General features: G+C 42.0%; 1 long non-coding RNA gene across 1 annotated transcript; it reads right to left on the reverse strand.

Annotated features, from left to right (window-relative positions):
* Window positions 1-720: 720 nt before the first annotated feature.
* LOC309535203 lies at window positions 721-25640 on the reverse strand. Its single transcript, XR_014221107.1, has 4 exons — window positions 25518-25640; window positions 13859-13969; window positions 2948-3032; window positions 721-800 (listed from the first exon to the last, which is right to left on the reverse strand). It is a non-coding gene; the product is annotated as an uncharacterized lncRNA (long non-coding RNA).
* Window positions 25641-26232: the final 592 nt, after the last annotated feature.

Raw genomic sequence — 26232 nt, forward strand, 5'->3', positions numbered from 1 at the left:
TGACCCGGAAAAACTGTCTGCGGACAAAGGCTCGCTCCCTCGGCCTGTAAAGCGAGATGAGCGCCGCAACACCAGAGTCATTCGTGACTGGAGACTTAACTGTCAGTGGTCCCTTTACCTTTTTTACTGTGTCATGTGATTGATTATGCAAGGTGAGGCTCACCTCCCCCCCCCATTTTTTATTCAAGTTGGCACCCGTGTTCTCAGATCTCAGAGGTGGCAGAGAAGCTGCTCCAAACTGCTTAGAGGAGCTGCACACTGTTGGGATGAGGCCCAATAGACAGCTCCACAATCCCTTTCCCCCTGCTTTGGCCCTTCAGCTTGGGACGGTCAGTCCCTTTGCCTGACTGTCATCAGAAGGTGGCTCTAGGGAGGTTTGTTAATCTTTTTGTGGGGAGCATGTGCTCTAGGTAAATATATCTGAGTTCTCTGTGCAGAGGCATTAGCAGTTCATAAACTGTGGCTGAAATGAGAGCATTGGAGGGCAGGAGAATCTGTGCACGTAATTTGTAATTAGCTATCACTACCACAATACAAAATAATAAGAAGCCATCCATTGTCTCTGATGTTCTAAAGTGGTTTTTCTTCTTCTTCTCCTCAGCTGATTAGTTTTCAGTGAGATTTGAGGCTACTCAGTACCTCGGTGCATCCCATTCATAATTCTTTGGAAATGCTTTTTTAATCTTTTAAAAGAAAACATTGACTAACTAGAGGGAAAATGTGCTATTAAGAAGAGAGAGGAGGTTGTGTTTTTCTTCAGTTGGTTGAAAATCCATATTCCTTATAACACTGAGGGGAAACTGGAAGAAAAGAAAAGAAAAGAAAGAAGTAGTTGCTTGTGTTAGGGCCATATGGGAGTCATTTAGGGGATTGTGTCCATTTACTGTTCAATAAAACATGAACGCTTACCATAGCAACCGCAGTGGCATGTGGTATAATGCTGCCTCTGAGATGCAGGATGCAGCGTTTAATAGAAGAAAAATGCTCAGTTTTGAGAGCGTAACGAACCCAAGAATACTTTTCGTGATAATTTTCTTTTTTAACACCAGAAAACAAATTTGTTCAACAAAGCACTTCCTCCTACCAAGTAAATACACACAAAAAAAGAGCATAGATAATAATTAATTCTCTGTGTTACTTTCCATTTTGGGAGGTCTTGTTTAGTGGTGTTAAAAGAGGTGGTCTGTTCAATGGAATCAGCACAACCACACAGTTTTGTTGCAGCCATAGTGACAGATTGTGGTTTTATCATCCTTCTGTTGGTGCTGTAGAACCATAGGGAGAGGCAGATTTGGGCCCAAGAAGGTGAAATGCTTCATTTTTTAATTTTTCGCATCCATTTCTGTGCTGCCTACCCCATGCAGAATCCTTTTCTGTGACTATCTACCTCAGAGTCAGAAACAGAATCTATTTCTGGGTACCTTTACCTCAGTTAGCATCCATTTCTGTGTTGTCTACCTCAGACAGAACCCCTTCCTGCTTGGCTTCCTTGTATACTCCAGAGCTTAGAGTGAGGAAACAAACTGGGTGATGTGTTGAAGACAAGTGGAGGAAAACACCAGTTGCATACCCTCCAACATTTCTCTGATGAAAATAGGGATGTCCCATTCCATAATGATACCCCACACATCATACTGGGTTTTATACCCCACACATCATACTGGGTTGCCCCAGCCACTCTAGGCAACCTTCTACATATATAAAAACATAATAAAACATTAAACATTAAAAAAACTTCCCTATAAAGGCTTGCCTTCAGATGTCTGGAGGCATACCCTCCACTGAAAATAGGGACATCCTACTATACCCTTCAACATTTCTCGAATGAAAATAGGGATGCCCTACCGAAAAGTGGGACATTCTGGGAACATATCAGAAACTGGGATGTCTTCTCTAAATCAGGGACATCCCTGGGGAAAAATGGGACACTTGGAGGGCCAGCAGTTGAATGCAACCCAACTCTGGTGAGGGTTCATCATCGAGCCTACCTTGTGACAGTGAAAGCTGCGAGGAAGGCATGCTTTGCTGCCTCCATTGTATCCTCATTGTGCCAGCAGAGTTTACTTCCTGTGATATTTCAAGAAGTCACTACTTAGGATTTAGAGTGCTTCTAACATTCCCTTTCATCAAACTCGTCTGGGCTGTGTTCAACTTCAGTTTCAATCTTTATTGGGAATGTATCAGATTAATCATGCGTATTAATTACAAACTGTGCGTTATTATTTATCCATGATAAAAGTGTGTTCTTTGTGCAAAGATTCATAGCAAAATAACATTTCTCACCAGCAGAAGTAAATTAAATTGAAGTAAGACCCCTAATACCACCATCTGTACAAGTAAATTACTTTCCGAGTAATTAAATATGCATATCTGAGCTGCACACTGTACAGATGAACCAGGTTTTATTGAAGCAATATGCTTATAAATCCCTTAGGTATTAAAGATGAAGTATCATTGGCATTTTGTATTCATGCAGCTATGAATAAGGAGCACATGTGAGTGAGTGTGTGTGTTTGTCTGTCTGTCTGTGGGCTGAATGGGCATCATATTATGGCTGTCACATATTTTTTTAGGGATGTGTTTGATTAACTTTTCATGATTAATTATTATTTGCCAGCAAATAACCAACATGATCAGTCTATTTATATTGGTGACATTTCACAGAGATGTAAGGCTCCATAAGCTATATTAATATTGCATGTGTTTGAATTTACAACGGCAGGACGCCCGCTTGCCTTCTCCGGGTTCTGTGAAAGTAGAACAATGCTGTGAAACTACTTTTCATTATATCGAGGGGATTCATTACAGCTGCATTCGTCCCTCCATGAAATACCAGTAGGCGACCAGTTGGAATTCATGGTCACAGCCCTTTATTAGATCATCAGAGTTTGTAGCCCATAACAAGTACAAGTACAGAAAGGAACAATATCATTAAGAAATGACTCACCTACTACCCAACCGGCCATGGGTCTTGCAGAATAGCAACTCGCTGGCTAGAAATGTCTGACCTTGGCCCTGCGGCTATCAACACCCTGTTTTCACAAAAGAGAACAAATGAGCAGCATGTTCAAGTTATCAAGTTATATGGAAGGATTCACAGGGCTATGTTTTTCACACAGTGACTGAAATGATCTCAAGGTAATATGTACACCTGAAGCTTTCAGCACTCTTTTTTTTTAATATGATGGTTTAGTATATGTGGGTATTAGATGTCAATGGGGGATAATTTGCCCATGATGAGCTGGTAAACAACTGAATGAGACTTCGGTGTGTTCTCTGAATTCACTCTTAGTGATCTGAAAATAGAAACTTCTTTAGTAGAGGGAGTAAAGAGGGGGAAAGGACCCAGGAGCAATATCCTGAGCCTCAAAAAAGGAGCTTTGTGGCCGCAGAAATTGCAAGATAGAGAGGAAAGTTACTATAACTGTATGCCATGGGAACCGTGACAAAATAACAACATTCAAAAAAGTTCATCATTGTCTCCTTAGATATTCTCCCACATTTAAATATGGATAAAACCGGTGCTTCTTTTTTTTATTTTTACAAAAAAAGGTGTCAGTACAGTGGTAGCTCAGGTTAAGGACTAAATTCGTTCCGGAGGTCCGTACTTAACCTGAAACTGTTCTTAACCTGAAGCACCACTTTAGCTAATGGGGCCTCCCACTGCCACCGCACGATTTCTGTTCTCATCCTGAAGCAAAGCTCTTAACCTGAAGCACTATTTCTGGGTTAGCGGAGTCTGTAACCTGAAGCGTATGTAACCTGAAGCATCTGTAACCTGAGGTACCACTGTACCCACCATGAAGTTGTAGCAATTGGTGCCACTGGAGAGAATCACTACATGATCTGCAAGCGATCAAAACCTCTCAATGCTCTCCTTTGTTCCCCCTTCAAAAAACAGTGCATTTTAGAGCCAGTTACCTGTGGAATCTCCTGCCAGCCTCACTTACATCCGCTTTTACTGAGCTGTGTTTCCAAGCTATGCCCTCTGCCGTCCTGGATGGATGATATAACAGGGTACTGTACGAAGGCAGACTTTGTATATGTGGGCACTATACATTGGACCCAGGAGGTGATTTCTCACCTTTGCATCCATACAGGAAAGATGTCTCTCCCCAGCAGAGAAGGTCCTATGGTTTCTTAAATGCTTCAGTGACTCATAAAGTCACCCTTTTTGCTTTAGCAGCCAAAAAGATCAGAAACAAGACCCTGCACAATATAGCAGTGAACTGTAAGGGAGACGCAGAGATCTAAATAGATACCATTATTTGTGGCATGACATCCCTTTTGCTTGCATTTATTTTTGGATTCAGATTTGTCATGTTCAATGGCTAGTACAACCAAGTTATTCGGATTGGATTGCCATTGTTACAGTAAGTGCCACAGTTTTAACATGCGGGGGAAAGGTGCCGGTACTGTCTACCCCTGAGTACCCCCAGAAAAAAAAATCACTAGATATGACTGCAGATAGTCTAAAACCAGAAATAACTTAGTCATGATATTACTTTAATGTGGTTGTGAGTAGTGCTTGTAGTCTGAATGAGTCAAATGAATGAGCCTTCTTTTGTTATGACACCCTGCTGTGCAGATGTGTTTGCAGATCAGCCAACAGACTATATCAAACGCCCTATGTCTAAGTTTCCATTGTCACCCAGTAGCCATATTGGTACATTTGCTTGCAGAATAATTGAGACGTCATTCTTTTTTCTTTTCTTTTTGTAAGAGGTAGCTGCTTGCAGCCTCAGTTGCAGACGCACTGCACATTTAAAGCACATTGCTTCCGACAAAGATGTAGTTTACATTTCATAGAGTTACAATTCCCAGAACGTTTAGCAAGCCACAGTTTCCATGTTTCTTAGGGGGAAGTCATGTGCTTTAAATTTGATTTTAATGTTCTATAAATATGGGGTGTGCACTCCTTAACCAAGACTTTGGTTGATTGGCATCCAGTGCCCTTTTTAAATGTGTTGGGGAGGGGGTGCTTTATTGGGTTGTTCCTGTTTTTGTTTTTATTATGTATTTTGTGTTTTTATATTGTGTTTTTATATCGTAACTGCCCTGAGACCTGCAGGTATAGGGCGGTATAAAAATTAAATAAATAAAAATAATAAGCCATGACTTTTTTTTTTAAGGTGAGTTTGACATTATGGGGAACTGCTGAGCATGATTTTGCTATGATTGACAATATACTGCTGCAATCCGGAGTACTCTTAGTAGGGATTACATCTAACTAAAAACATTGGAGCTTACTTAAAAGGAAACATGCTTAGGATAATTAACACGGGACATTCCTTTGGAGAGCTACAAAACTGGTGCTATAAACCCCATGCCTTGAAAATTATTATATGTTGCTATATGAAACAACAACAAAAAAACACCAATGTATTGTGCAAGAGCAGGAGGGAGAGATAAATAAAAATTTTCTGCTTTCGGTTTTGCTATCTAACAGTAACATGCCTCAAAATTGTATTGAGAGATGGATATTAAGTCTCCACTTGCCATTTCTAACCATTAAGGCATCATTTTGTTCAGGGACCGTTGAGCCTTTTGCAAGCTAGGAGTAGCATATCCCATCAGGATTTCCTCCTCCTCTGTCTAGCTTTCATCTACTTAGACAAAATTGAGTTAAGAAAGAAACCTTCACCTGAAAAGCTTTTTGCTGGTTGCTGTATCTTTAAAGCTTTAAAAGCCTTTTCCCCCTTAGCATTGCTCTTTCCTCTTTTTTTGCGGAAAAGGTCCCTGTTTTTCTTATATTTTCCCCTAGAGAAACAGCACCATTTGAACATTTTTTTTGGGGGGGGGCAGCTGCATTTCATTGTGGAAGAATAAGTCAGGGCAGATCAATCATACAGACATTTTTATGGAGTGCAGGGGAGGAGGGGAGCAAGGCCCCCAAATAAAAATCTACATTTCCCTGTCCAAAGTACAGATATTTTTACAACCAGCCCTGCCCTCAACAACCCTCACATCTCCATTTGCCAACAGCATGCTAATGTTCCAGAGAGATATGTGTTAATGCTTCCTTCTCCCTCATTAATGGGATGCTACTTTGTGGGGGAGTATCACACCTAATGTGCAAATCTTAGTCATTTTTAACAAATAATAAAACCTTTTTATCCTCTGCTGGTGTTTACTTTTCAGCGCCTGCAAGTTTTTTGTATCTGGGAAGTAGCCTTGGCCAATTTTGTATCGATGTGGTAAGATGAGAAACAAGCAGATATCAAATGAAAATGAAGTATCTTAATAGATATGGGCCGGAGGCACTGCAAAACACTATCATGCATTTCCATTTTCTCTGATCCTCCTAAACACTTCAGATTTCACCTTTTCACCTTTGAACAAGATGGCACTAACTTTGATCCTTTCAATTTTGTCCAACTCCAGGCGAGGGCAAACTACTTGAAGACAGTTATCATTTAGATCTTTGGCTCCATCTCACCTCCCTGCTGTCGCCCTGTTTTTTGTTTTAAATAAAAATAAAATAAGCTTGAAAAATACTTTGTTCAATATTTATTTTAGCATTTAAAGTCAATACTCTACGTCATTTTACCATAAAACTGAATATGTACATAAAAATAAAATCTACAGTTGCAAGATTGAAATAACAGCCAGTTGATTTCATTTAAAGGATCCAAGTACTGCTTTGTATAATGCTTTTTTAATTGAAAAAGAAATTATATGAATCCGGGTCACTGAAAATGTAATGCAACTGAGCTGTGGTGATACATCAGATTATGCTCACAGTTCAACAGCATAGTCAGAGATAAACAAACTTTCAAGTATCCATCACAGATTTACATGTTCACAGTCACACAGATTGTAAGATGAGCTTGTTAGCCATTTTGCAGCATCCTGTACACAAATGCTTGCCAAAAGTTTTCAGTTATTTTGAGTTTACCTCATGTATTCATTTAATTGCTAAAAAGAAAAAAAGGTTAGCCATGTTGTTCTATAAGAAAACTCATATTGGGGCAATATTGCTCCCCATTTTTATTATATGAAACAAAATACCACAGTGTGCAGGCTTTCAAGTTTTTCAGAACTCTTCATCAAACTAGCTAGCAAACAGAGAAATGGTTGTGGTGGTTATTTCTTTTTGGGAGGGGTTGATATTGAAACCATGGAGTCTACATGCGCTCACTGTCTGAAAAATGGAATGGGGAAGAGGCAGCAAAAATTCAAATGAGGTTCTTTTTAGTACTACACAGGTATCAAAAGAAGAAGTATAATTTGGCTGATTCCTCATCTCTGGCAACACAAGAACAGGCTATTGCTCAGGCCTCTACCCATCTTTAAGCAAAGCATGCAGATTTCTTGACAGGTGGAAGATAGGAATTGACAGGAACTAGGAAGTATTTATGTTAGCAAAGGTGAGATGGTGTGCCAGGCAAAAAGCTAAATAGGGCAGCTTTATCTAGCAGTTTGGAGATACAGGCTCTGTGGATTCGACAATGGCCAACCCTGCCCCACATTACTACCTAGCCTAGGGTTTCCCAAACTTGGGTCTCCAGTTGTTTTTGGACTACAGTTCCCATCATCCCTGACCACTGGCCCTGCTAACATAGGATGATGGGAGTTGTAGTCCAAAAAACAACTGGAGACCCAAGTTTGGGGACGGCTGATCTAGCCTGATGAAGAGCACTGGAGAACTCAAATGCTTGCACACGATTTTGTGATATTTTGATTGACAGCAAAGAGGAACAAATCAATAGCTTCAGGGTGGGGTAACAACAACGACAGATTTATATACCACCCTTTATCAAAAGATCTCAGGACGAGATAAAAATACAAGGTGAAAGCACAAATAAATAGTTAAAACAAAATAATACCCTGCTCCCACAAACACATGAAAAAGAGTATCGGATTTCAGTCAGCACAAGGCCTGGTTGAAGAGGAACATTTTTGCCTGGCACCTAAAGGTGTATAATGAAGTTGCCCTAGGAACCTCCCTGGGGAGAGCATTCCGCAAACGGGGAGCCATCGCAGAAGAGGCTTGTCCTCTGGTCCTCATGTGGAGGAAGCACATGAAGAAGGGCCTTGGATGATGATCACAGGGTCCGGGTGGGATTAGGTATTTCGAAAAAAACTATCCTCCCATCTTATGGAGCAAATTCCCAAACTACAAAGAATCTCAAAACAGTTTCAGGTGTTTCATTTGCCTTAGTCCGCTCCACTTCACCTTGGGGAGGAGTTGCGGTGGACCGCGTGGCCCCCCACTCTCCTCCGAGGGCAGGAGATGAAGTCCCACATTGCCTGGGGAATCCTGGCCACGTCGGCGATCAGCCAGCCAATCCGCTGGCTGGTGGGGGCGTGGCTGGGACCATTTAAGATGTGGCGCGAGCTGGAGGGCTTCCTCTTGGCTCGCTTCTTCCCCTCCCTCCCTCCCTCCCTCCCTCCCTCCCTCCCTCCCTCAGTATTTTACAGGTTTTTCTTCTTTGGCCTTGCTATGGACCTTGGTTGGTCGCTGTTGAGGGGCCTGGTAGGGATTTTTCCACTTGGCAAATTGGCTTGGGCCACTTGGTTTTCGCCTGACTCACAACTTTGTAAGCTTTGGTGGTTAGGCATTGGTTGATCTTATGATGGGGAGGGGAGGTGTGGCCATCACTTGCCCCTCCAAGCTTAAGGGTATTCCATTAAAGGAATCTGGGGGTGTGGATCTTGTCTGAAGCCTGGGGTAGCGCTAGGGCCCTGCCACGACCCTGGCGGGAACACCTGGAGGAGCTCGAGTTGCTTTGCATCGATGGGGCTCCCCCTTCTGGTGGTTTACCCTTACCGGACTCCCTGCGCAACAGGCAGGAGTCAGATATAGTTGGGTCCATTCAATGACTAAGCCAATACCACTCACATTCTGTAATCAATAAAGTTGTGACCAAAATTTGCCCAATAACGTTAATCTAATATTTTGTGTCCTGGTGTGTTTTATTCTTCAACGAGGGGGTGGTTGCGGGATCTTGACATGCAAATGCAAGTGCTTCCCCTTTCCTGTATGTGCATTTCATTGCTCTGAAGCTTCTCCAAGTCTCCTTAACTAGTAAAGAGCTGTATCTCTCTTTACGACCTTCAGGTGCCATTTTAAACCATGGTAGAAATTGTTAATTTTTATTTAGGATTCCCTTCTCCTTTTCTTTCTTTGCACTTATCTTACATCTGAAAATCAATTATCTCCCCAATGCTTTCCCATTCAGGTTTGCTGTTTCATTTCCCCTAAAATAACCCATTTCAATGGCTGATCTTACAGAGGAATATCGAGTGCAAACGGTTCAATTAAAACAAAAATCACTTTAGGGAAATGTCTACCCATCATACCACACGTGAACCTCTGGGAGACAGCATTCATGTTGCCTTCATTTTGGGGAATAATATTTCCCACGGTGCCAACTTGTCCTCTGGCTATATTTTTGGTTTGTCTTTGACCCTTTCGACCGAGCAATATGTCAGATACCAAATTATTTCATATGTCAACTGTCTCCTGCCTTCCTTCACCCATGTTACCCCTAAATAATTCAGTTTATATATTTCAGGTTGCTCCAACTAGCTTCTAGTCCAGAAATATTTGCCTAGACATGTTATCCTTGGGAAACAAAGGCCAGTGTTACCCATTATGTCAGTCATGTGGAGGCTGGTTGATAACATTTCCATGTGGCAGCTTCCGTTACACTGCATAACTATTGCCGGAATCCTTATACCCTACCTTGATCACTGAGATCATTGGCAGGAGCACCGTTGGTCCTTTCCCAAGTTGGTGAGGCTCATTTGACAATAACCGAGCCTTCAGTGCCATCAGCCCAGTCCTGTGGAATACTCTGCCAATAGAGATTCAGCAGGTGCCTTCTGTGCCAACTTTTAAACACCTGCTGAAAACTTTGGTCTTCTGCCAAGCCTATACCGTCAATTAAGAATACATCCTTCCACAATGGCTAATTGATTTCTTCTTTATGCTTTTTATTGTATGGTTTTATTCTTGTTTGGGGTTTTTCTTTTGTTGTAAACAGCACACACACGACACAGTGTTATACAAATATTCAATAAAACATACATACATATATCATGTAAGGTTAAAGGTAAAGGACCCCTGGATGGTTAAGTCCAGTCAAAGGTGACTATGGGGTTACTGCGCTCATCTCGTTTTTCAGGCTGAGGGAGCCGGCATTTGACCGCATACAGCTTTTCCAGGTCATGTGGCCAGCATGACTAAACCGCTTCTGGTGCAACAGGACACTGTGACAAGTGCCACAGTGCATGGAAACACCGTTCACCTTCCCACTGCAGTGGTACCTATTTATCTATTTGAACTTTCAAACTACTAGGCTGACAGAACCTTGGACAGAGCAATGGGAGCTCACCCCGTCACATGGACTCCAGCCTTCTGATCGGCAAGTCCAAAAGGCTCAGTGGTTTAGACCACAGTGCCACCCGTGTCCATTAAATATCATGTAGAACAGGTGTGGGCAACCTTTAATCCTCCAGATGTTGTTGAACTACAATTCCCATCAACCCTGGTCATTGGCCACCCTGACTGGGGCTGATGGGAGTTGCAGCTGTAGCAACATCTGAAAGGTCAAAGGTTCCCCAAACCCAATGCAGACTCACCACATAGATCACACAGGTTCCTGACCTAAGGGAGAACTAGGCCATTACATAACACAGACATCTTGGGATTTCATTTCCAAGCAGGAATCTTCAACTCTGACTGAGGACCCTCTGGGATTAATAGCATTTCAGGCCAATATTCATGGGGAAAGGTGACAGCTGTAGGCGCTCACAACCACTAATGCGACAAGCTTAATGCAGTTTTCTTGCAACTTAATTCTGCAGCAAATGAAATAGGAATGATTCATAAATTAATGTGGTTCGGCCACCGAACTTGACAAATTACTGTGAAAGAATGGCTTTCTCTCTCTGCACATACCTGGTTGGGGATTGTGGGAGATTTAAAAAATGTGGGAGACTTGGTAGGGAAACCCTAACTGCCTATTAAAAGAACTCTAAAGGAGGGGGGGGAGTGTAAAAATGCATGTTTACTCAGAAGTAAGTTCCACTTTGTTCAGTGGCACTTTGTTCAATGATTCAATGTGTTTAGGACCTGAAGCCCCCATTTCAAGTTTTCATTACTATATGAATTCAGTACCAAAAATAAAAATCAGGCTTGGCATTTTAATAATTGTTTTAATTTAATTTGTTTTCCTAGAGGGATTTAAATCACCATTCCTAGATGCATCATAAGCAAAAACATCCATTAGAACCCCTTCTTTAAGACTAATCCTTAGATTTAAACCTCATTTCCCCAGCTTGTAAATTCTGAGCTGTCCACTTCCTGTGAGTTCTCTTTGTAAGACCTTAGGTAAAGGTAAAGGTACCCCTGCCCATACGGGCCAGTCTTGACAGACTCTAGGGTTGTGCGCTCATCTCACTCTAGAGGCCGGGGGCCAGCGCTGTCCGGAGACACTTCCGGGTCACGTGGCCAGCGTGACATCGCTGCTCTGGTGAGCCAGAGCCGCACACGGAAACACTGTTTACCTTCCCGCTAGTAAGCGGTCCCTATTTATCTACTTGCACCCGGGAGTGCTTTCAAACTGCTAGGTTGGCAGGCGCTGGGACTGAACAATGGGAGCGCATCCCACCGCGGGGATTCGAATCGCCGACCTTTCGATCGGCAAGCCCTAGGTGCTGAGGCTTTTACCCACAGTGACACCCGCGTCCCTTGTAAGACCTTAGAGCTAAGCTACTCAGCTCGTCTGCTATAGCAAGTGACTCTTGATTATTTTAAGTCACCTTGCAATGAGATCTACTTTGATCTGGCAGCTGACAGTCAAAGCATGTATCATGATGTAAGAGCTGAGCTTTATCTGTGCAAAATGTGTTGCTTTAGCTGTTCAAGTGGTTACACGTCGTGAAGCCCTAATTAAGTTGCAAAAGTCCTGGGAGGGACACGAAAGTGCTGTGTTTTAACCTACCAAACTTGGTCTTAATTATGCATCGTGAAAGTTAACTGGGCCAGATTAAAGGGGAAATGGGGAGAGCAGAGTGCCAAACTAGACAAAGTGAGAAAAACTCTGAAAACTGACTGTCACCAACTCCAACATGGGGAAGTGACAGGACTGTAGTTGCAATGTAGTTCCAAGTCAGTTCAGTTTTCAACAGGCAGCTGGATATTATCCAATATATTGTGGAATCTTAACAGCACACCGTTCCAATTTCCACTGCCTGTGGGCCCATCCAGCCTGAAGACAAGCACCTGTTTAAATTCCCCATCACTGTCATGTGAGCTTCTGTGACAAACTGTTTCCATGGAAACCAAATTATCTTGACAAATGTTCAACAGACTGCTGCCTAATCCATCTACACAGCGTTGTAAATTAGTCATCTGTCTACTCTAGATCTCCTGTTCCTGATTACAACAGGCCTCCAGCTGGCCGGTAGCAGAAGTCAATGTATCGGATTGCTTTCCGAGCTGAGGCATTGGCCATAAAGGACCTCGGGCAGATGCAGTTAGAGGAAGTTAGAGGAAGTGTGGCAGAATTGTGAAAATAATAATAATTGCGAATCAGACTATGCAAATCAGTCCACTTCTTGTTTTTGTAGGGATCTTGAACCAGGCTGAAAATGTCAGTCCTCTCAAATGAATCCCCCCTCCCCCAAATACTGAGGGATAAACCAGAATGTCAACTCCATTTCAAGGATTATGATGGTTTCTTGGCTAAGGAGACATGCTAACAGAAAAAGAGATGACTACATGGCTGAAGATGAGTCACTGGATGAACAAATGTTATATGGGTTGACAAGGGGTGATTTAGGAGGAGCAGCCATAGTTTAGTGTGAAGCTCACCATTTTATAAGGTCCCATGTGTAATCCCTACCATCTCAATTTACAGATCTCAAGTAGCAGGCCTTGGAAAGGCTATTGCCTACGACCTTGGAGAGTCTTTGTCAGTCAGAGTGGACAGTCCTAAGCTTGATAGGCCATCAGTTTGATTCAATATAAGGCATCTGTCTCCCCTTTTTGTTATTTTAGCATGGTTTTACAGGCTGCAGAACAGATGAGCAATAATCAGTGAATGGCATGACCAACCAACACTGCTATGAAATGCTGCAAGTTCAAGTTCCTTTTTTTAAAAAAAATGTATTATTTGTATCCCGTATTTAAACTTAACCAAAAACTCAAAGGGCAGCTTCCACAAAGCATCACATAACCCTTGTCCTTCACAACTGATGGGTAACTGAGGTTCCAAAAATAACTTGCTGAAGTCTCCAGTAGAGCACATCACAGAAATCAAGCCTGGATGTGTCTAGACACAGGGGTTGCTGTGGCCAAATCAGAGCTCTCTCAGTAGGACCACAGTTGGCACGCCAGCCAAAGCTGATGAAATGCGTTCCTCAGCTAGGAGTTCAGCAAAGAGTCTTTTGCCAGTCACGCCAGGTATGGTCCTCCAATTTTCCCTTTGGATGCACATGGCAATCCCCTGTAAAATGTATGGTAATCTCAGAGTTTGGGTTATGCCAAACCCTGTTAAGGTAGCCTATCTTTCCTACCTGGAGACGAGTGTTAATAAAGTTGCCGTCTGTTCTTTTAGCCCAACGCTGTTGCCAAGGTTGCTTTCTCTCGCTGTTATCTATGATGGAGGCTCATAATGGTGTAAAATATTTCCTCAGAATTGCTGTTATCCATAATTCTTACGAGCGTCTGATAGTTAAAAGCCACCCTTACGGTTACATTAAGGAAGTGAAACCCACACTTATTAGTCTCTCATTTCATCCTGTTTCACGTCGCCTCACCTTTTTGGCCTCGGCAGCTCTTTTGCCCATAATGAACTCCATTTAGCTTCCCTGCAGTAGGACCTTGTCTTTGTTAATCACTGACCTGGCAGCATGAAACTGCATTGAAGAGCAGGCTAGGATTTCTTTTGTTGCTTTTCTGGATTCTCCACTTCCTCCAGCAGTCGTAGGTTCCAAGGAAAGGGAGAAAAATAGCCTGAAGAATAAAAGATAACTAAAATAAAATACTTTAAAGTTGCACAAGTTAGAGTCCTTGATTTCCCCTTCGTCTGTCCACAATAGTCAGATATGTGGGAATCTTAAGGGGAGGAGACAAAATGTTCAGGCAGTGGGGAACCTCTGACCAACAGACCAAATTAGGTCTGGCATTGGTCCTGATTTGACTCCAGTCGTGCAAACCAGTATCACACTTGACGCTGCAGGTGATGTCAGGTGTGAGGAAGGTGGAGGCATAGTCGCTAAGGAACAATTGCGAAGGCCAGCACTGATTGGTGATGACAGCAATCCTGCCAGTATTGGCTGTGCTTTGGAGTTCTCTGTCAGGAATTTTGAACCACAGCCAATGCCTGCCTCAAGCAAACTTACTGGAAGCACAACTAACCCTGTACATCATTGGCTTGAATTGAAGACAACAGAATACAGGAATTTCTTCTACAGGTACATCATTGCTGCCACCTGCTTGCTCGCCCACCTATTCCTCTGTCCCACAGAGAGCAAGCAACTTAGAGGGGGAACACAGCATAATGGAGAAGGCAGGCAGAGATGAAGATAGTCACTCAATGAGGATACCATGGTTAATGTTATCAAATGCTCCTAAGAAGTTCAGGAGAACTAACAATAATACATAAGTGATCCACCAGGGTGACCAAGGCTGTTTCTGGTCCACAACGTGGCTTAAAACTGGATTGGAATACAGTGGTACCTTGGTTTGCAACCGTTTTGGATTACAACCATGTCAGACCCGGAAGTGCGTGTCCTTTTTTTGGATTACAACCCTCCCCCTTTTTTATTACAACCCATTTTTTTTGGGAGGCCCCATTGGTGAAAGTGCACCTTGGGTTACAACCAGTTTTGGTTTACAACTGGACCTCCGGAACGGATTATGGTTGTAAACCAAGGTACCACTGTAGATCCAAACTGAGGCACCACTCAGTAGATCCACTGAGGAAATATGCAGATCATCACCACTAGAGTGCATACCAGGAATCCATCCTGAGAACCTATTGAGAACCAGAGGATAAATTCCTTAAAGAGAGCAACATGTTTAACCACAACTCTCAGATCCTGGAGAACGAACATGAACATAGAGGAATGGTTGGCCACAAATTCTCAGCTCATGAGTGGATAACAGAATGCATAGTTGTGAAATTGGCATGCACAAAAATCTATATGCTGGGGAGCACACTATTTCCTTTATTTAGAGAAGGGATTTTCATTCAAGTGTTCTGTCATACTTACACAGCTGCCAGAGCTGCTCCCCCGCCCATCTCTTGACCTTTGGATTCTGTGCTGTTGCAAAGATGGCAGGATGTCAATGCCCCCCAAATTGAACCTGTGATGTGTTTTTCTTTGATTTATGGGTTTGTAGTCAAACTTTATAAATAAAGTATCAAGCTGAGCAATCAATCAAAAGATAAGCAGATTCCTATCTTTTAGAAGGATTCTGGCCCAGTAAGTGAGGTCTCATCCATCTTTTGCAAGCTTCACTTTAGCTTCTGACCAAGAGGGAACTCCTCCCAATTGTGGGTTTCTTGGCATTAAATACTACTCCAAGTACAAGCTCTTAAAATGTATCTTTCACTTGTTGCTTTTGCTGTTCCAATCCAATTTCAAGAACACTTACATTTTCTCTTTGCACTTTATTATCCAAACCTTCCTTCAATGCTGTGAATTCGAAGGAAATGGTGCCATTTTAAATCCTCCTAGGTATTAGTGTAAATCTGTTTTGCTATTCCAAACACACACACACACACACACACACACACACACAATCGAGTACACTCAAACTGAATCCCCATTTGTTCTATTAGCATCCTCTGAATTTTTCTTCCAAACAAGACCAAGATTATCATGTAATGTTTTGCTTTTCTTTAGCACAGATGGTATGAATATGCAGATTGGTGATTTTCTAATCAATACTGTTGCACTTGGGAGTATATGTAAGTATTGTAATAATGCATTAGTCAGGAGTGATGTTGTAACACACTGAGATCACACACATAAATCTAAGACACCACGTCTAGACACTCCAGGGAAGACAGCCTGCCATGGGTTAGAGCAGGCTTTAAGGGAGTGAAGACTTTCAAATATGATGGGGAAATAATGCAATTTGCAGACTTTAATAAAACCACTGGGGAATTAATTTCAGCAGGGCAATATTCTTTCTCAAGACATCCATGATCTTATGTTAGCTTTGCAGCTAATCAGAACAAGAGGCATTTTACCTGTTATCTCTGGCATAAGCACAGTGTGGTATCTGTGAATTGCACTAGATCTTTAATGTGCTGAATATGAAAATAATCCCTTTATAGATAGCGGTTTAGCACTATAAAACTGCATTATGCAAACAGCACACAGACAGCATAAACCTTGGAGATTCAGAATCTGAAGAGCTTACAAATTAATCTCATAAATGCCGGCTGGAGCATGCTCTAGCAGAAGGCATCCAGCCATGAAACTTGACCAACTGAACCTGCAAAGTTTTAATTAGTAGCATTTTTATGATACGGTATAAAAGGACAATGCATGATTTGTGCCTGTTTTTATTTCTGCACACACATGTGTGCGATACACATTCCGCACACTTGAGTTCCTCCACGAAGGTCTAGCTTTAATTCCCTCTCCTTCCTCTCTTTGTGACTTGAGTTGCCTTTGGCAATTTTGCTGTTGGTACAGCTTTTGGCATCTGATTTTTAATCAGGCAACCTCTGTTTAAATTACTGCCAACCGATCATGAGACACAAGCAAGTAATCTGCTGCACCATTCCAGCAGTCGTGTGATAAAAATGTCAATTTAAACTTGGCTAAGGATGACAAGGCACAATATTTTCCCGAGCGCAGAATGAACTGAATGCACAACAGGATCCTGTCTATTAGGTTTACCAGAGCTATATAAGCAGTCAAGCCCACCCTCTAGATCTGTACTGAAGAACACTTGAAGACGCTAATCAGAGGAGACAGGTGCAACTTTCTGGAGTTACTTGTCACTCAGTGATGGCATTCAAAAGCCAGCTTGGGATGCTTCAGGAAGGTGGTGTGTGGATACCACCCATTATATAGATTAGTCACTAGGTGGCACAGGAATTAGTTGTAGCCGAGGGAAACCAGGAGTTTGTTGTATCTGTTCTGCTCTCTGTTTAAGAGAATCAATGAAGTTCTTTACCTGCTTCCCAACTAGTGTGTCTTCTAAACCTTCCATAACAGGTGGCACTCTAAGGAAAGATATGAGAACCTCTTCACATAGTACATAATTAAACTATGGAACCTTACAATGCAACTGAATATCAGAGAGTTCAAAATATGACTTAACTGTGTGCAGGGGGAGTCAAGCCACATCCACTGAACCTATATCTAATCACCTGTGAATTGCTGGGTAACACTGAAATTCTTTCTTTCTTTCTTTCTTTCTTTCTTTCTTTCTTTCTTTCTTTCTTTCTTTCTTTCGTTTTGCCATTCTTATCTTTATTTTACCCCAAACCATGAAGTGGTGCATTTGCCAGAACTTCCCTCTTCCCTCTGCTTTAAGACACGGAAAACTGTCACCTCGGGTGCATATGGTCATCAATTCAAGTCTTTGTTTTTAGAGAGTTCACATGACATACCTGCCAACTCTACTCTTTTCAATTAAATCATAGACCTGATCTATGGAGAGTGAAGATACTGGCTGGTTCATCTGCACATAGAGAGAAAGAGGGTGGAGTGAGGTCAGAAACATTTCAAAACAATCAACACCTGTATTGTTGTGGATAATAATAATAATAATAATAATAATATAATAATAATAATAATAATAATAATAATAATAATAATAATAATAAATAATTATTATAATTCCAGTGATCACTAGAAGGACAGATTGTGAAGCTGAGGCTCCAATACTTTGGCCACCTCATGAGAAGAGAAGGCTCCCTGGAAAAGACCCTGATGTTGGGAAAGATGGAGGGCACAAGGAGAAGGGGACAACAGAGGACGAGATGGTTGGATAGTGTTTTCGAAGCTACCAGCATGAGTTTGACCAAACTGCGGGAGGCAGTGGAAGACAGAAGTGCCTGGCGTGCTCTGGTTCATGGGGTCACGAAGAGTCGGACACGACTAAACAACAGCAACAACAACAACAACAACAACAATTTATTAGTCCCCCACCCATCTGACTGTGTTACAATATATGGAATATGTGGCTATGTGGCATCAGTTTGGGTAACATGTTTTATATATTGTTATAATCTTTGGGGGTCATTTCTGACCCCAAAGGTGCAGGAATGTTAAATTCTGATAGGGCTCTGGTTTTCCACTTGTCAGATCGAGAAGTAACATTTTAAAATTTGGCAAGATGCCACTAAGAAGTCTTTATATGAATTCTCCAGAATTTTGTTCTTGTGTGTTGCTTGTAAATGTTATTCACCATTTGGCAGGTGAATAACATGTGGATCAGAAACGTTTTACTTAGGCAAGGATATTTAATCACTGAAGAGGGTGAGCTTGTGAGTTCTTAATGAAACCTTTTTAAAAAACAAGAAGTCGTGAAATTCACAGAGTCAGAAGTCTGGCCCCCACTGGCTGCATATGTGAAAGAAACATAACTCTTATTTTGTACAGAAGCAGGTGGGGAAGGTGAGAATGAAAGGACTCGTAAGAATTTGTGGCAGGTGTCTAAACACGGAGGTAAGTAATAAGCAGATATTGGCTCCTGTTGAGATCAATATGGAGGTTTGGTGACCCGAAGAGGTTAAAATTGACTCAAAAGTAGAGCAGTAAATCTTGCTATTGATCCAAAAAGCAGAAATCAATATATATATTATTATAAACATTTTTCTTTTTGTTGGAGATGGTAAAGGTAGGGTGGGTTTTAAGACTTTATGCTGACATGGCTTGGACAGCTGAGTTGTTTATGCCATTTAACTAAGGAAGGAAGACAGGATTTTTTTGGACTTCCTTCCCTAGGCGCTTCTACCTATGAAGTTGTTCTGAACAGATTTCAAATCCTATGCCCTTGTTTCCATTCCTATACAGTTTGGATGTGGAAACATGCTTAGGCTAGGCAACTGGAGGCGTATCTAGGGTCCTTTGCACCCTTGGCAAAGAGCTGTATTGCCATACCCCCTCTGAAAAAAAGTCATCCACAATAACTACATGAGAAATTATTACATTTTGCGCAACCCGAGTACAGTGGTACCTCAGGTTAAGTACTTACCATATTTTTTGCTCTATAAGATGTACCAGACCACAAGACGCACCTACTTTTTGGAGGAGGAAAACAAGAAAAAAAAATCCCTCTTGCTGTTCTGGCTTCTGTGATAGCTGCGTAGCCTGCATTCACTCCATAAGACGCACACACATTTCCCCTTACCTTTTAGGAGGGAAAAAGTGAGTCTTATAGAGCAAAAAAATACGGTAATTCATTCTGGAGGTCCGTACTTAACCTGAAACTGTTCTTAACCTGAAGCACCACTTTAGCTAATGGGGCCTCCTGCTGCCGCCGCGCTGCTGGAGCATGATTTCTGTTCTTATCCTGAAGCAAAGTTCTTAACCCGAGGTAATATTTCTGGGTTAGCAGAGTCTGTAACCTGAAGCGTATGTAACCCAAGGTACCACTGTACTTGAAATGTCCGGCGTGATGCCTGCCTTTGTGCCATGGTGTGAGAAGGACGGGAAGCTTCTCCGGTGTTTGATCTTGCCGTGATAGCATCGTTGCATCAGTATATTTTGCTCTGCGCATTGAATCAATGCCTGGATGCGCTTGTGCGCATTGGTAACCAAAACAAGGACCTGAACTGCATCTGTCTTCACATTTAATGTACACCTCTTCCTCAACAAGAGCTGGGCTCCCAGATTAGGCTGGATTGGGGAAGAACAAAACATCCCAAAAGGCAGGGTTGTTCTAGCTCCTGTCACAACTGCAAAGGAAGCAATTCTTTCTATAATGGCAGAATTTTCTGGCAAAGCATAATAGAAAAGCCAAATTAGGGCCAGCTTGTCCTTCATGCTGTAAATGGGCAGCGAAAGAGAGAGAAATGTTCACAGTACATAATATACTCCATAGTTTCCAGACCTCTGAGACCACCCCTTCCATACCCTCCAACAAACCACTGATCAAAAACTTGTTTTTGAGTCCCGGACTCTTGCAGGAGCCGGGTGATCTGCACAAGAGCATGAGACCAAGAAACAAGCATCTTTTGGTCTGGCACAAACCAGCTGGCTCACACCAGAACAGGGCATTCTGGGATCTAATCAGAAGCCAGGACGGCTTCTGTAACTCCAGGACATCATGCTGAAATCAGGACAGTTGAGGGGTCTGCCCTTCCCTATAGAGGGTGCCGAGAGGTGGGAGGCCAGTGTGGTGTGTGATCTAGAAAGGAAGTCCTACAAGAGCTGGGAATTTTTAGCTTGGAGAATACAAGATTAAGGGAAAGTGTGCCAGCTGTTTTCAAACATCTGAAGGGCTACTATGCAGAAGACAAAGCAGACTTGTTCTCTTTTGTTCCATGGAGAGGGATTACAGCTGATGGGTAGATACTACAGATGGAGTGGAAGATCTTGGAGAAACATCAGGAGAAAAACTACCTAATACTAAGAATGTGGGACAGGGGCATTGACTGCTTTGGAGCCACATCCACACCATTTTAAAAACTTTAACAGTCATGGCTTCCCTGCAAAGAATCTTGGGAGCGGTAGTTTATCCCTCACAAAGCTATGATTCCCAGCACCCTGTTCTCAGGATTCTTGGGTGTGGGGATTTAAATGTGCTTTAAATGTATGGGTGTATGTGGTTGTGACTGAGATGGTGGGATCTCCTTCACTGAAGGTGTTTTAGCAGAGACTAGACAACCGTAGGTCACAGATGCTGAAGTTCCAACGTCCCACATGCAGTTGGGCTAGACACTCTCCAAACCACCTCCCCAGCTAATTCTAAATTCTTTGGTATACTTCCTTACTTTCCTTGTTTTGCCACTCTCCAAATGACATGCTGCATATCGATTTCCTGGCTCTCTTATGGTCTACTTATACAGCAAATGCAGAATATTTTCTTTTCTTTTTTCTTTTTAAAGCATGCACACAGGCAAATGGTACTTCAACCTTCTCCAAAAAATATATTTTTTAATTAAGAGACTATCATCATGACATTTTAGAACCGTAAAAGCTGCATTTAGGGGGCAACATGAGGTTTGCCTTTAGATATGTATCTCTACAGGAAATCTTCTTAACTCATTTTCTCCTTCACTCTCCATGTGTTTCTCCACTGGAGTTAAAAACACACTGTACAACCCATTTCCTCTGTAACTGCGTTTTCCTTTGCTTCTGTGGTTTTAGTTCTTGGCTAGTGAATTGACAAGATGTTCACTCAGTTTTCATATACGTGCACTTCATTACAACTTTAAACTTCTAGAGAACAAAGTACCTAGGAATGCTGTCCTCCCTCCCTCATTATTTGAAACTTTCACTTTGTATATATCCAATATAACCAAAGTGATATCGTCCAGCAAATGTTTAAATGAGCAGAACCTACCATCTAAACGATTTGAGGTGACGCCTTGACGCTGTATACCTGAAGAAGCACCTCAACCTCTGATGTCGAAGCCCAGACACTGAGGTCCAGCTCTGAGGGCCTTCTGGTCATTTCCTCGCTATGAGATGTGAAGCTACAGGGAACCAGGCAGAGGGCCTTTTCAGTAGTGGTGCCTGCCCTGTGGAATGCCCTCCCATCAGATGTCAAGGAGATGAATAACACTGTAACCTTTAGAAGACATCTGAATATAATAATAATAATAATAATAATAATAATAATAATAATAATTTATTTGTACCCCGCCCATCTGGCTGGCCTTCCCCAGCCACGCTGAGCGGCTTCCAACAAAGATTAAAAATACAGCTCTTTAATGTTTGAATATTTTGTGATGTTTTTAGATGTGTTGGAAGCTGCCTAGAGTGGCTGGGGCAACCCTGTCAGGTGGGTGGCATATAAATAATTAAATTATTATTATTATTATTATTATTATTATTATTATTATTATTCATAGAAAACACTGGAAATAACTAATAACTTCATGGTCTTCCTGTACAGTGAACTGCACTGCTGTACTGTATAGACATTTGCTTCTTCCTTTTTCACTGCAGTTATGTTGCATAGCATTTTATTTTTTAATTCCCTCATACCAAACCCCTGGCTTAGAAACAGCACACCCATTGGATAACTGAGCCATTTGTCATGTATGTTAATCAACTATAACAAAAATATCAACATGTTACTGTAAGTGTTTGGGCAGAGGCATTCCAAGTAGAAATTACCAACCTATATATTATTTGTCTGTTTCAGGGATGGGGAATCTGTGGCGCTCTGGAAATTGTCAGACTCCAGTCCCCATGACAGATGGTCAGGGACAATGGGACTTGTACTGCAACAACCTCTGAAGGCCACAGGTTCTTCATCCTAGGCCTAGCGAATGAAACTATGCTGAATAGCCAGTATTGGGTCTGAAAAGCCAGTAATTTCAAGCTTCTGCCATTAATGTTTAAATAATACACTGACAAGCCTATTTATCCACAAGTCTTCCATTCTGAGAGTGACCTAAAAATAAATGTGACAAGTCTAGTGTGCAGCCCTACTTAGACAGATGCTGAAGTGACTGACATGTCCGTGAGTTATTTATTTAAAACCCACAAAACTACATGGCCTTCCATTTTTATCTAACTTCTGCTCGTCAGCATTGGTTTTCCCCCTCCTTTGATGGCACAATTCCTTAGCAACAGTCTGAAATATGGATAGCTAATGAGAGAATTGTTTCCTTGCTGAGCTCCATTCATGTATTCCCCTCACATCTAATTCTCTCTTTTTTCAAACCTAGTTTGAACACTCTGATGAGAAGCAGAGGAGGCAGGAAAGGAAGGCAGCACTCCCCAAATTTCTAAACCTGAACTTAGCACTTCATAAACCTGAGGTACCAGATGGGCTGCCCTCCAGACATGGTTGAAATACGACTCCCATCAGTCCTAGCTATCATGGCCAAAGGCCAGGGATGATGGGAACTGCAGTCCACCAATATCTGTAGGACATCTTACTACCCATAAATTCTGGGCCATCTTGTCTCCAGCTGTACCGGAATAGTACTTCTAAGTGTAGCTCAATTTGCAAACATTTTGAATAATTCTTTTTATGTAACTGACAGAGAATCAAAATCCCATCTTCTCTTCTCTTCCTCCTTCTTCCCTTCTTTGTCTTTCTCTCTCTCTTCTTTTTCTTGCTGTATATAAAAAAAACTTTAATAAAGATAAGTATGCAAAAAATAAAATAAATGTAGCTCAATTTAACAAAACAACAACCAAAAACCCTTACACATTAATACAGGGGTGGGAGACATCTTACAGTCTGCAGATGAGATTCTGGGTTGCCCTATCCCCTGGTGGGCCATTCTGATAGGTGGGCTGCCCAACTGTCAATCACCTGATGTCAGCATGATGTCAGGTGACCCACTCTTTCCTCTGAATTCAAACCACACTGCAAAGGGCAATCCAAGTGGATTGGTGCTGACCTCAGGTCCTGCTTTTAGCTGAAGAAGCTGTGCGATAGTGTTCTCCACTGGGATCAGCCTATCAGGTGGTTGGTGCTGACTTTAAGCTCTGATTTTCACAGAGTTCAGCCGCACTGCAGAGTTCCCAATAGCACAGTTGATTCCAGTGGGATCCCAGTAATTTAACAGCTGTAATTTCCTGGCATTTTGGAGCTCAAGTAAACATGGAAAGCCCTTAATGTGATGTGTTAAACCAGAAGGTTGTTTGTTAATTGTATCTGATTACTTTTTGAGAAGCCTGCAACCCTCTCATCAGGCAGACTTGAAACTACAAAGGGAGAAATAGCTCATCAATAAGAAATCACACACCATTTAGAAGAGGAAGAAGTCACATCCCGCTAATCCTATATCTATTGAGTGCATAACTGTCAACCGTCCCTTATTTGGCGGGAAACTCCCTTATCCCAGCACCATTTCCCGCTGCTGTCCCCGATTGATGATGTCTCTTAAATTTTCCGGGTTTCAAAGGAAGCAGCTCCTCTCCCTTCCTCCCTGCCATCCAGGGAGGAGGGAGGCTCCAACTGTGTTGCTTGGCTACATTGCTCACCCAATAAGGAGTCTAAGAACGACTGGGGTGGTGGAGCTTGCATGCCTTGTGCCGATCAAATCAGCCGCGTTGCCTGGGGACTCGCCTTTGCTCAGCGCTTCCCAGCAGAGAGGTGACGGTGGTTTTCCTTGCTGCATCCGCTTTGCCGGGTTGCTGCTCTGTGGGAACCGCCACTTGAGGCTTCGTTTGGCTGCTGGTTGACTAAAATCCCTTATTTTGGCTGCTGATCCCTTATTTTCGAGACTGCTGGTCCCTTATTTTCAAATCTGTAAGTTGACAGCTATGATTGAGTGTCAAATTTATTGGGTGAAGTAAGTTTAGAAACAAGGGTTGCCAACTATTTTCCTAACTAGGCTGCTGTGTTCACTGGGGGTCATGCTGGTTGCCATGTCCTACAAACACCCTGGATAATTTCTGTACATTGTGCAGTTGTTAAAGGCTCAGGAACAGGCCCACCTTGGGGTTTTCAGGTCAATTGGCAAGTCTAGTATTTAAAGGCTTCAACAGGAAATTCATCATTCTCCCTTTTCCCCCTAAAGGCTCTCCTATGCCTTCAGAAACTTACCATCAGAAATCAAGCCACTGTGTGCCTCAGAGATATTTTCCACTTCCCACTATGTCTCTCAAATAATTTCTACTCATCTCCTGTGATTTCTTCTCCTTGCCACCTTTCACACCTAATGTCTGATCTCTTGACTTAACTGAACTGTACAAGGTTGACACCAAGTCTCCAAGCATCTTGCCCAGCAATAACAAACTTTTGTTGTTTCAGAGGCTAAGATTGGCCAGAAGCCATTGCCTAGCAACAGCAACATAAACCAATGTTAGTCAATGGACTTGCTTATTCTGCTGTGGCTAGGCAATGGTTTCTGCCCAATCTTTTCATAAAAACGACAAATATGTCATATAATTCATGGGTAAAGAGCATATGCTAGACTTTCCCCGTAATCTAAAACAACCTGTTTCCCAAAACACGTAACACAAAAAAAAATTATTGAAAAGCTACTCCAGCATCCATAGAAGAAAAACATACAATGTCAACATGCCATCAAACATTTACCTCATTCAAAACAAGCCATTTCTTTTCCTTTCTACCCCAAATTAAGTAAATCTTACTGCCATTCTCAATCTGTAAGTCCTAGAAGATACTACCCCCTGGTTTCTCATCATAAAGGCAGAATGTGATTTTAAAATGGCTGTGGGGGGTGTGTGTGTGTGTGTGTATCATCTATCATCTATCTATCTATCATCTATATCATCTATCATCTATCATCTATCATCTATCATCTATCTATCTATCTATCTATCTATCTATCTATCTATCATCATCTATCATCTATCTGAAACACACACACACACACACACACACACACACACACACCACTTCTCCCCCATTCCTTTTAAGTCCCCCATACCAGCTCAGAGATGGCACCTGAGTGCCTGGTTTAAAGCCATTTCAGTTGAGTCTTTGAGAGATGTATGATTCCTCTGTCCAGACATTTGCAATTAAGGCAAAGTTGCCGCTGCAAACTGTTGACTCATTATATGATGAACCTGGGCAAATAAGAAAGGTGTAGAGGGTGCATACATTCAATAATCAGGATATATTGACTTTTGCTGAAGGTCAGGATCACAATTTATTAACCCAATAGGTAAATATTGACTGAAACTTTAGACAGCTCTTGCCCACCCCACTTATTCCCCCCCTTCTTTTAGCCTAGAGGACTCAGGACTTGCTAAATAATTCTGTCTGCTACTTAGTAAGTTGTAGGATTCATTGTTTTACTTGCAGAGAGTTCGTATTGCTCTCTTGGGGAGCAGAGAAATTTGCAATGTATTTTAAGAGGATACTTAAAATCATGCTAATTATTTTCGATCAGTTCTGCTCTTCTCAAGCAGTTTCCTTTTGCTGAACTGGGTTTTCATATACCGTTTTCTAGTGGCCATTGTCCACGTTTCTTTCTAATTTTCCCTGTTCTCCTTTGGATGTTTGGTGGATCCCATTCATTTCTACCCCCTTTGGAAGGATTTACTCTGATGTCCATAGAGAGAGGTTGTTTACGCTTTTAAAATACTTGGTTAGTTCCCCCATCTCTTTTGCAATCAAATTCTTTGCAAATCTCGTTCCTT

This window comes from Podarcis vaucheri (assembly GCF_965113315.1).
Source record: "Podarcis vaucheri genome assembly, chromosome: 6".
In the NCBI taxonomy this organism is placed as follows: domain Eukaryota; kingdom Metazoa; phylum Chordata; class Lepidosauria; order Squamata; family Lacertidae; genus Podarcis; species Podarcis vaucheri.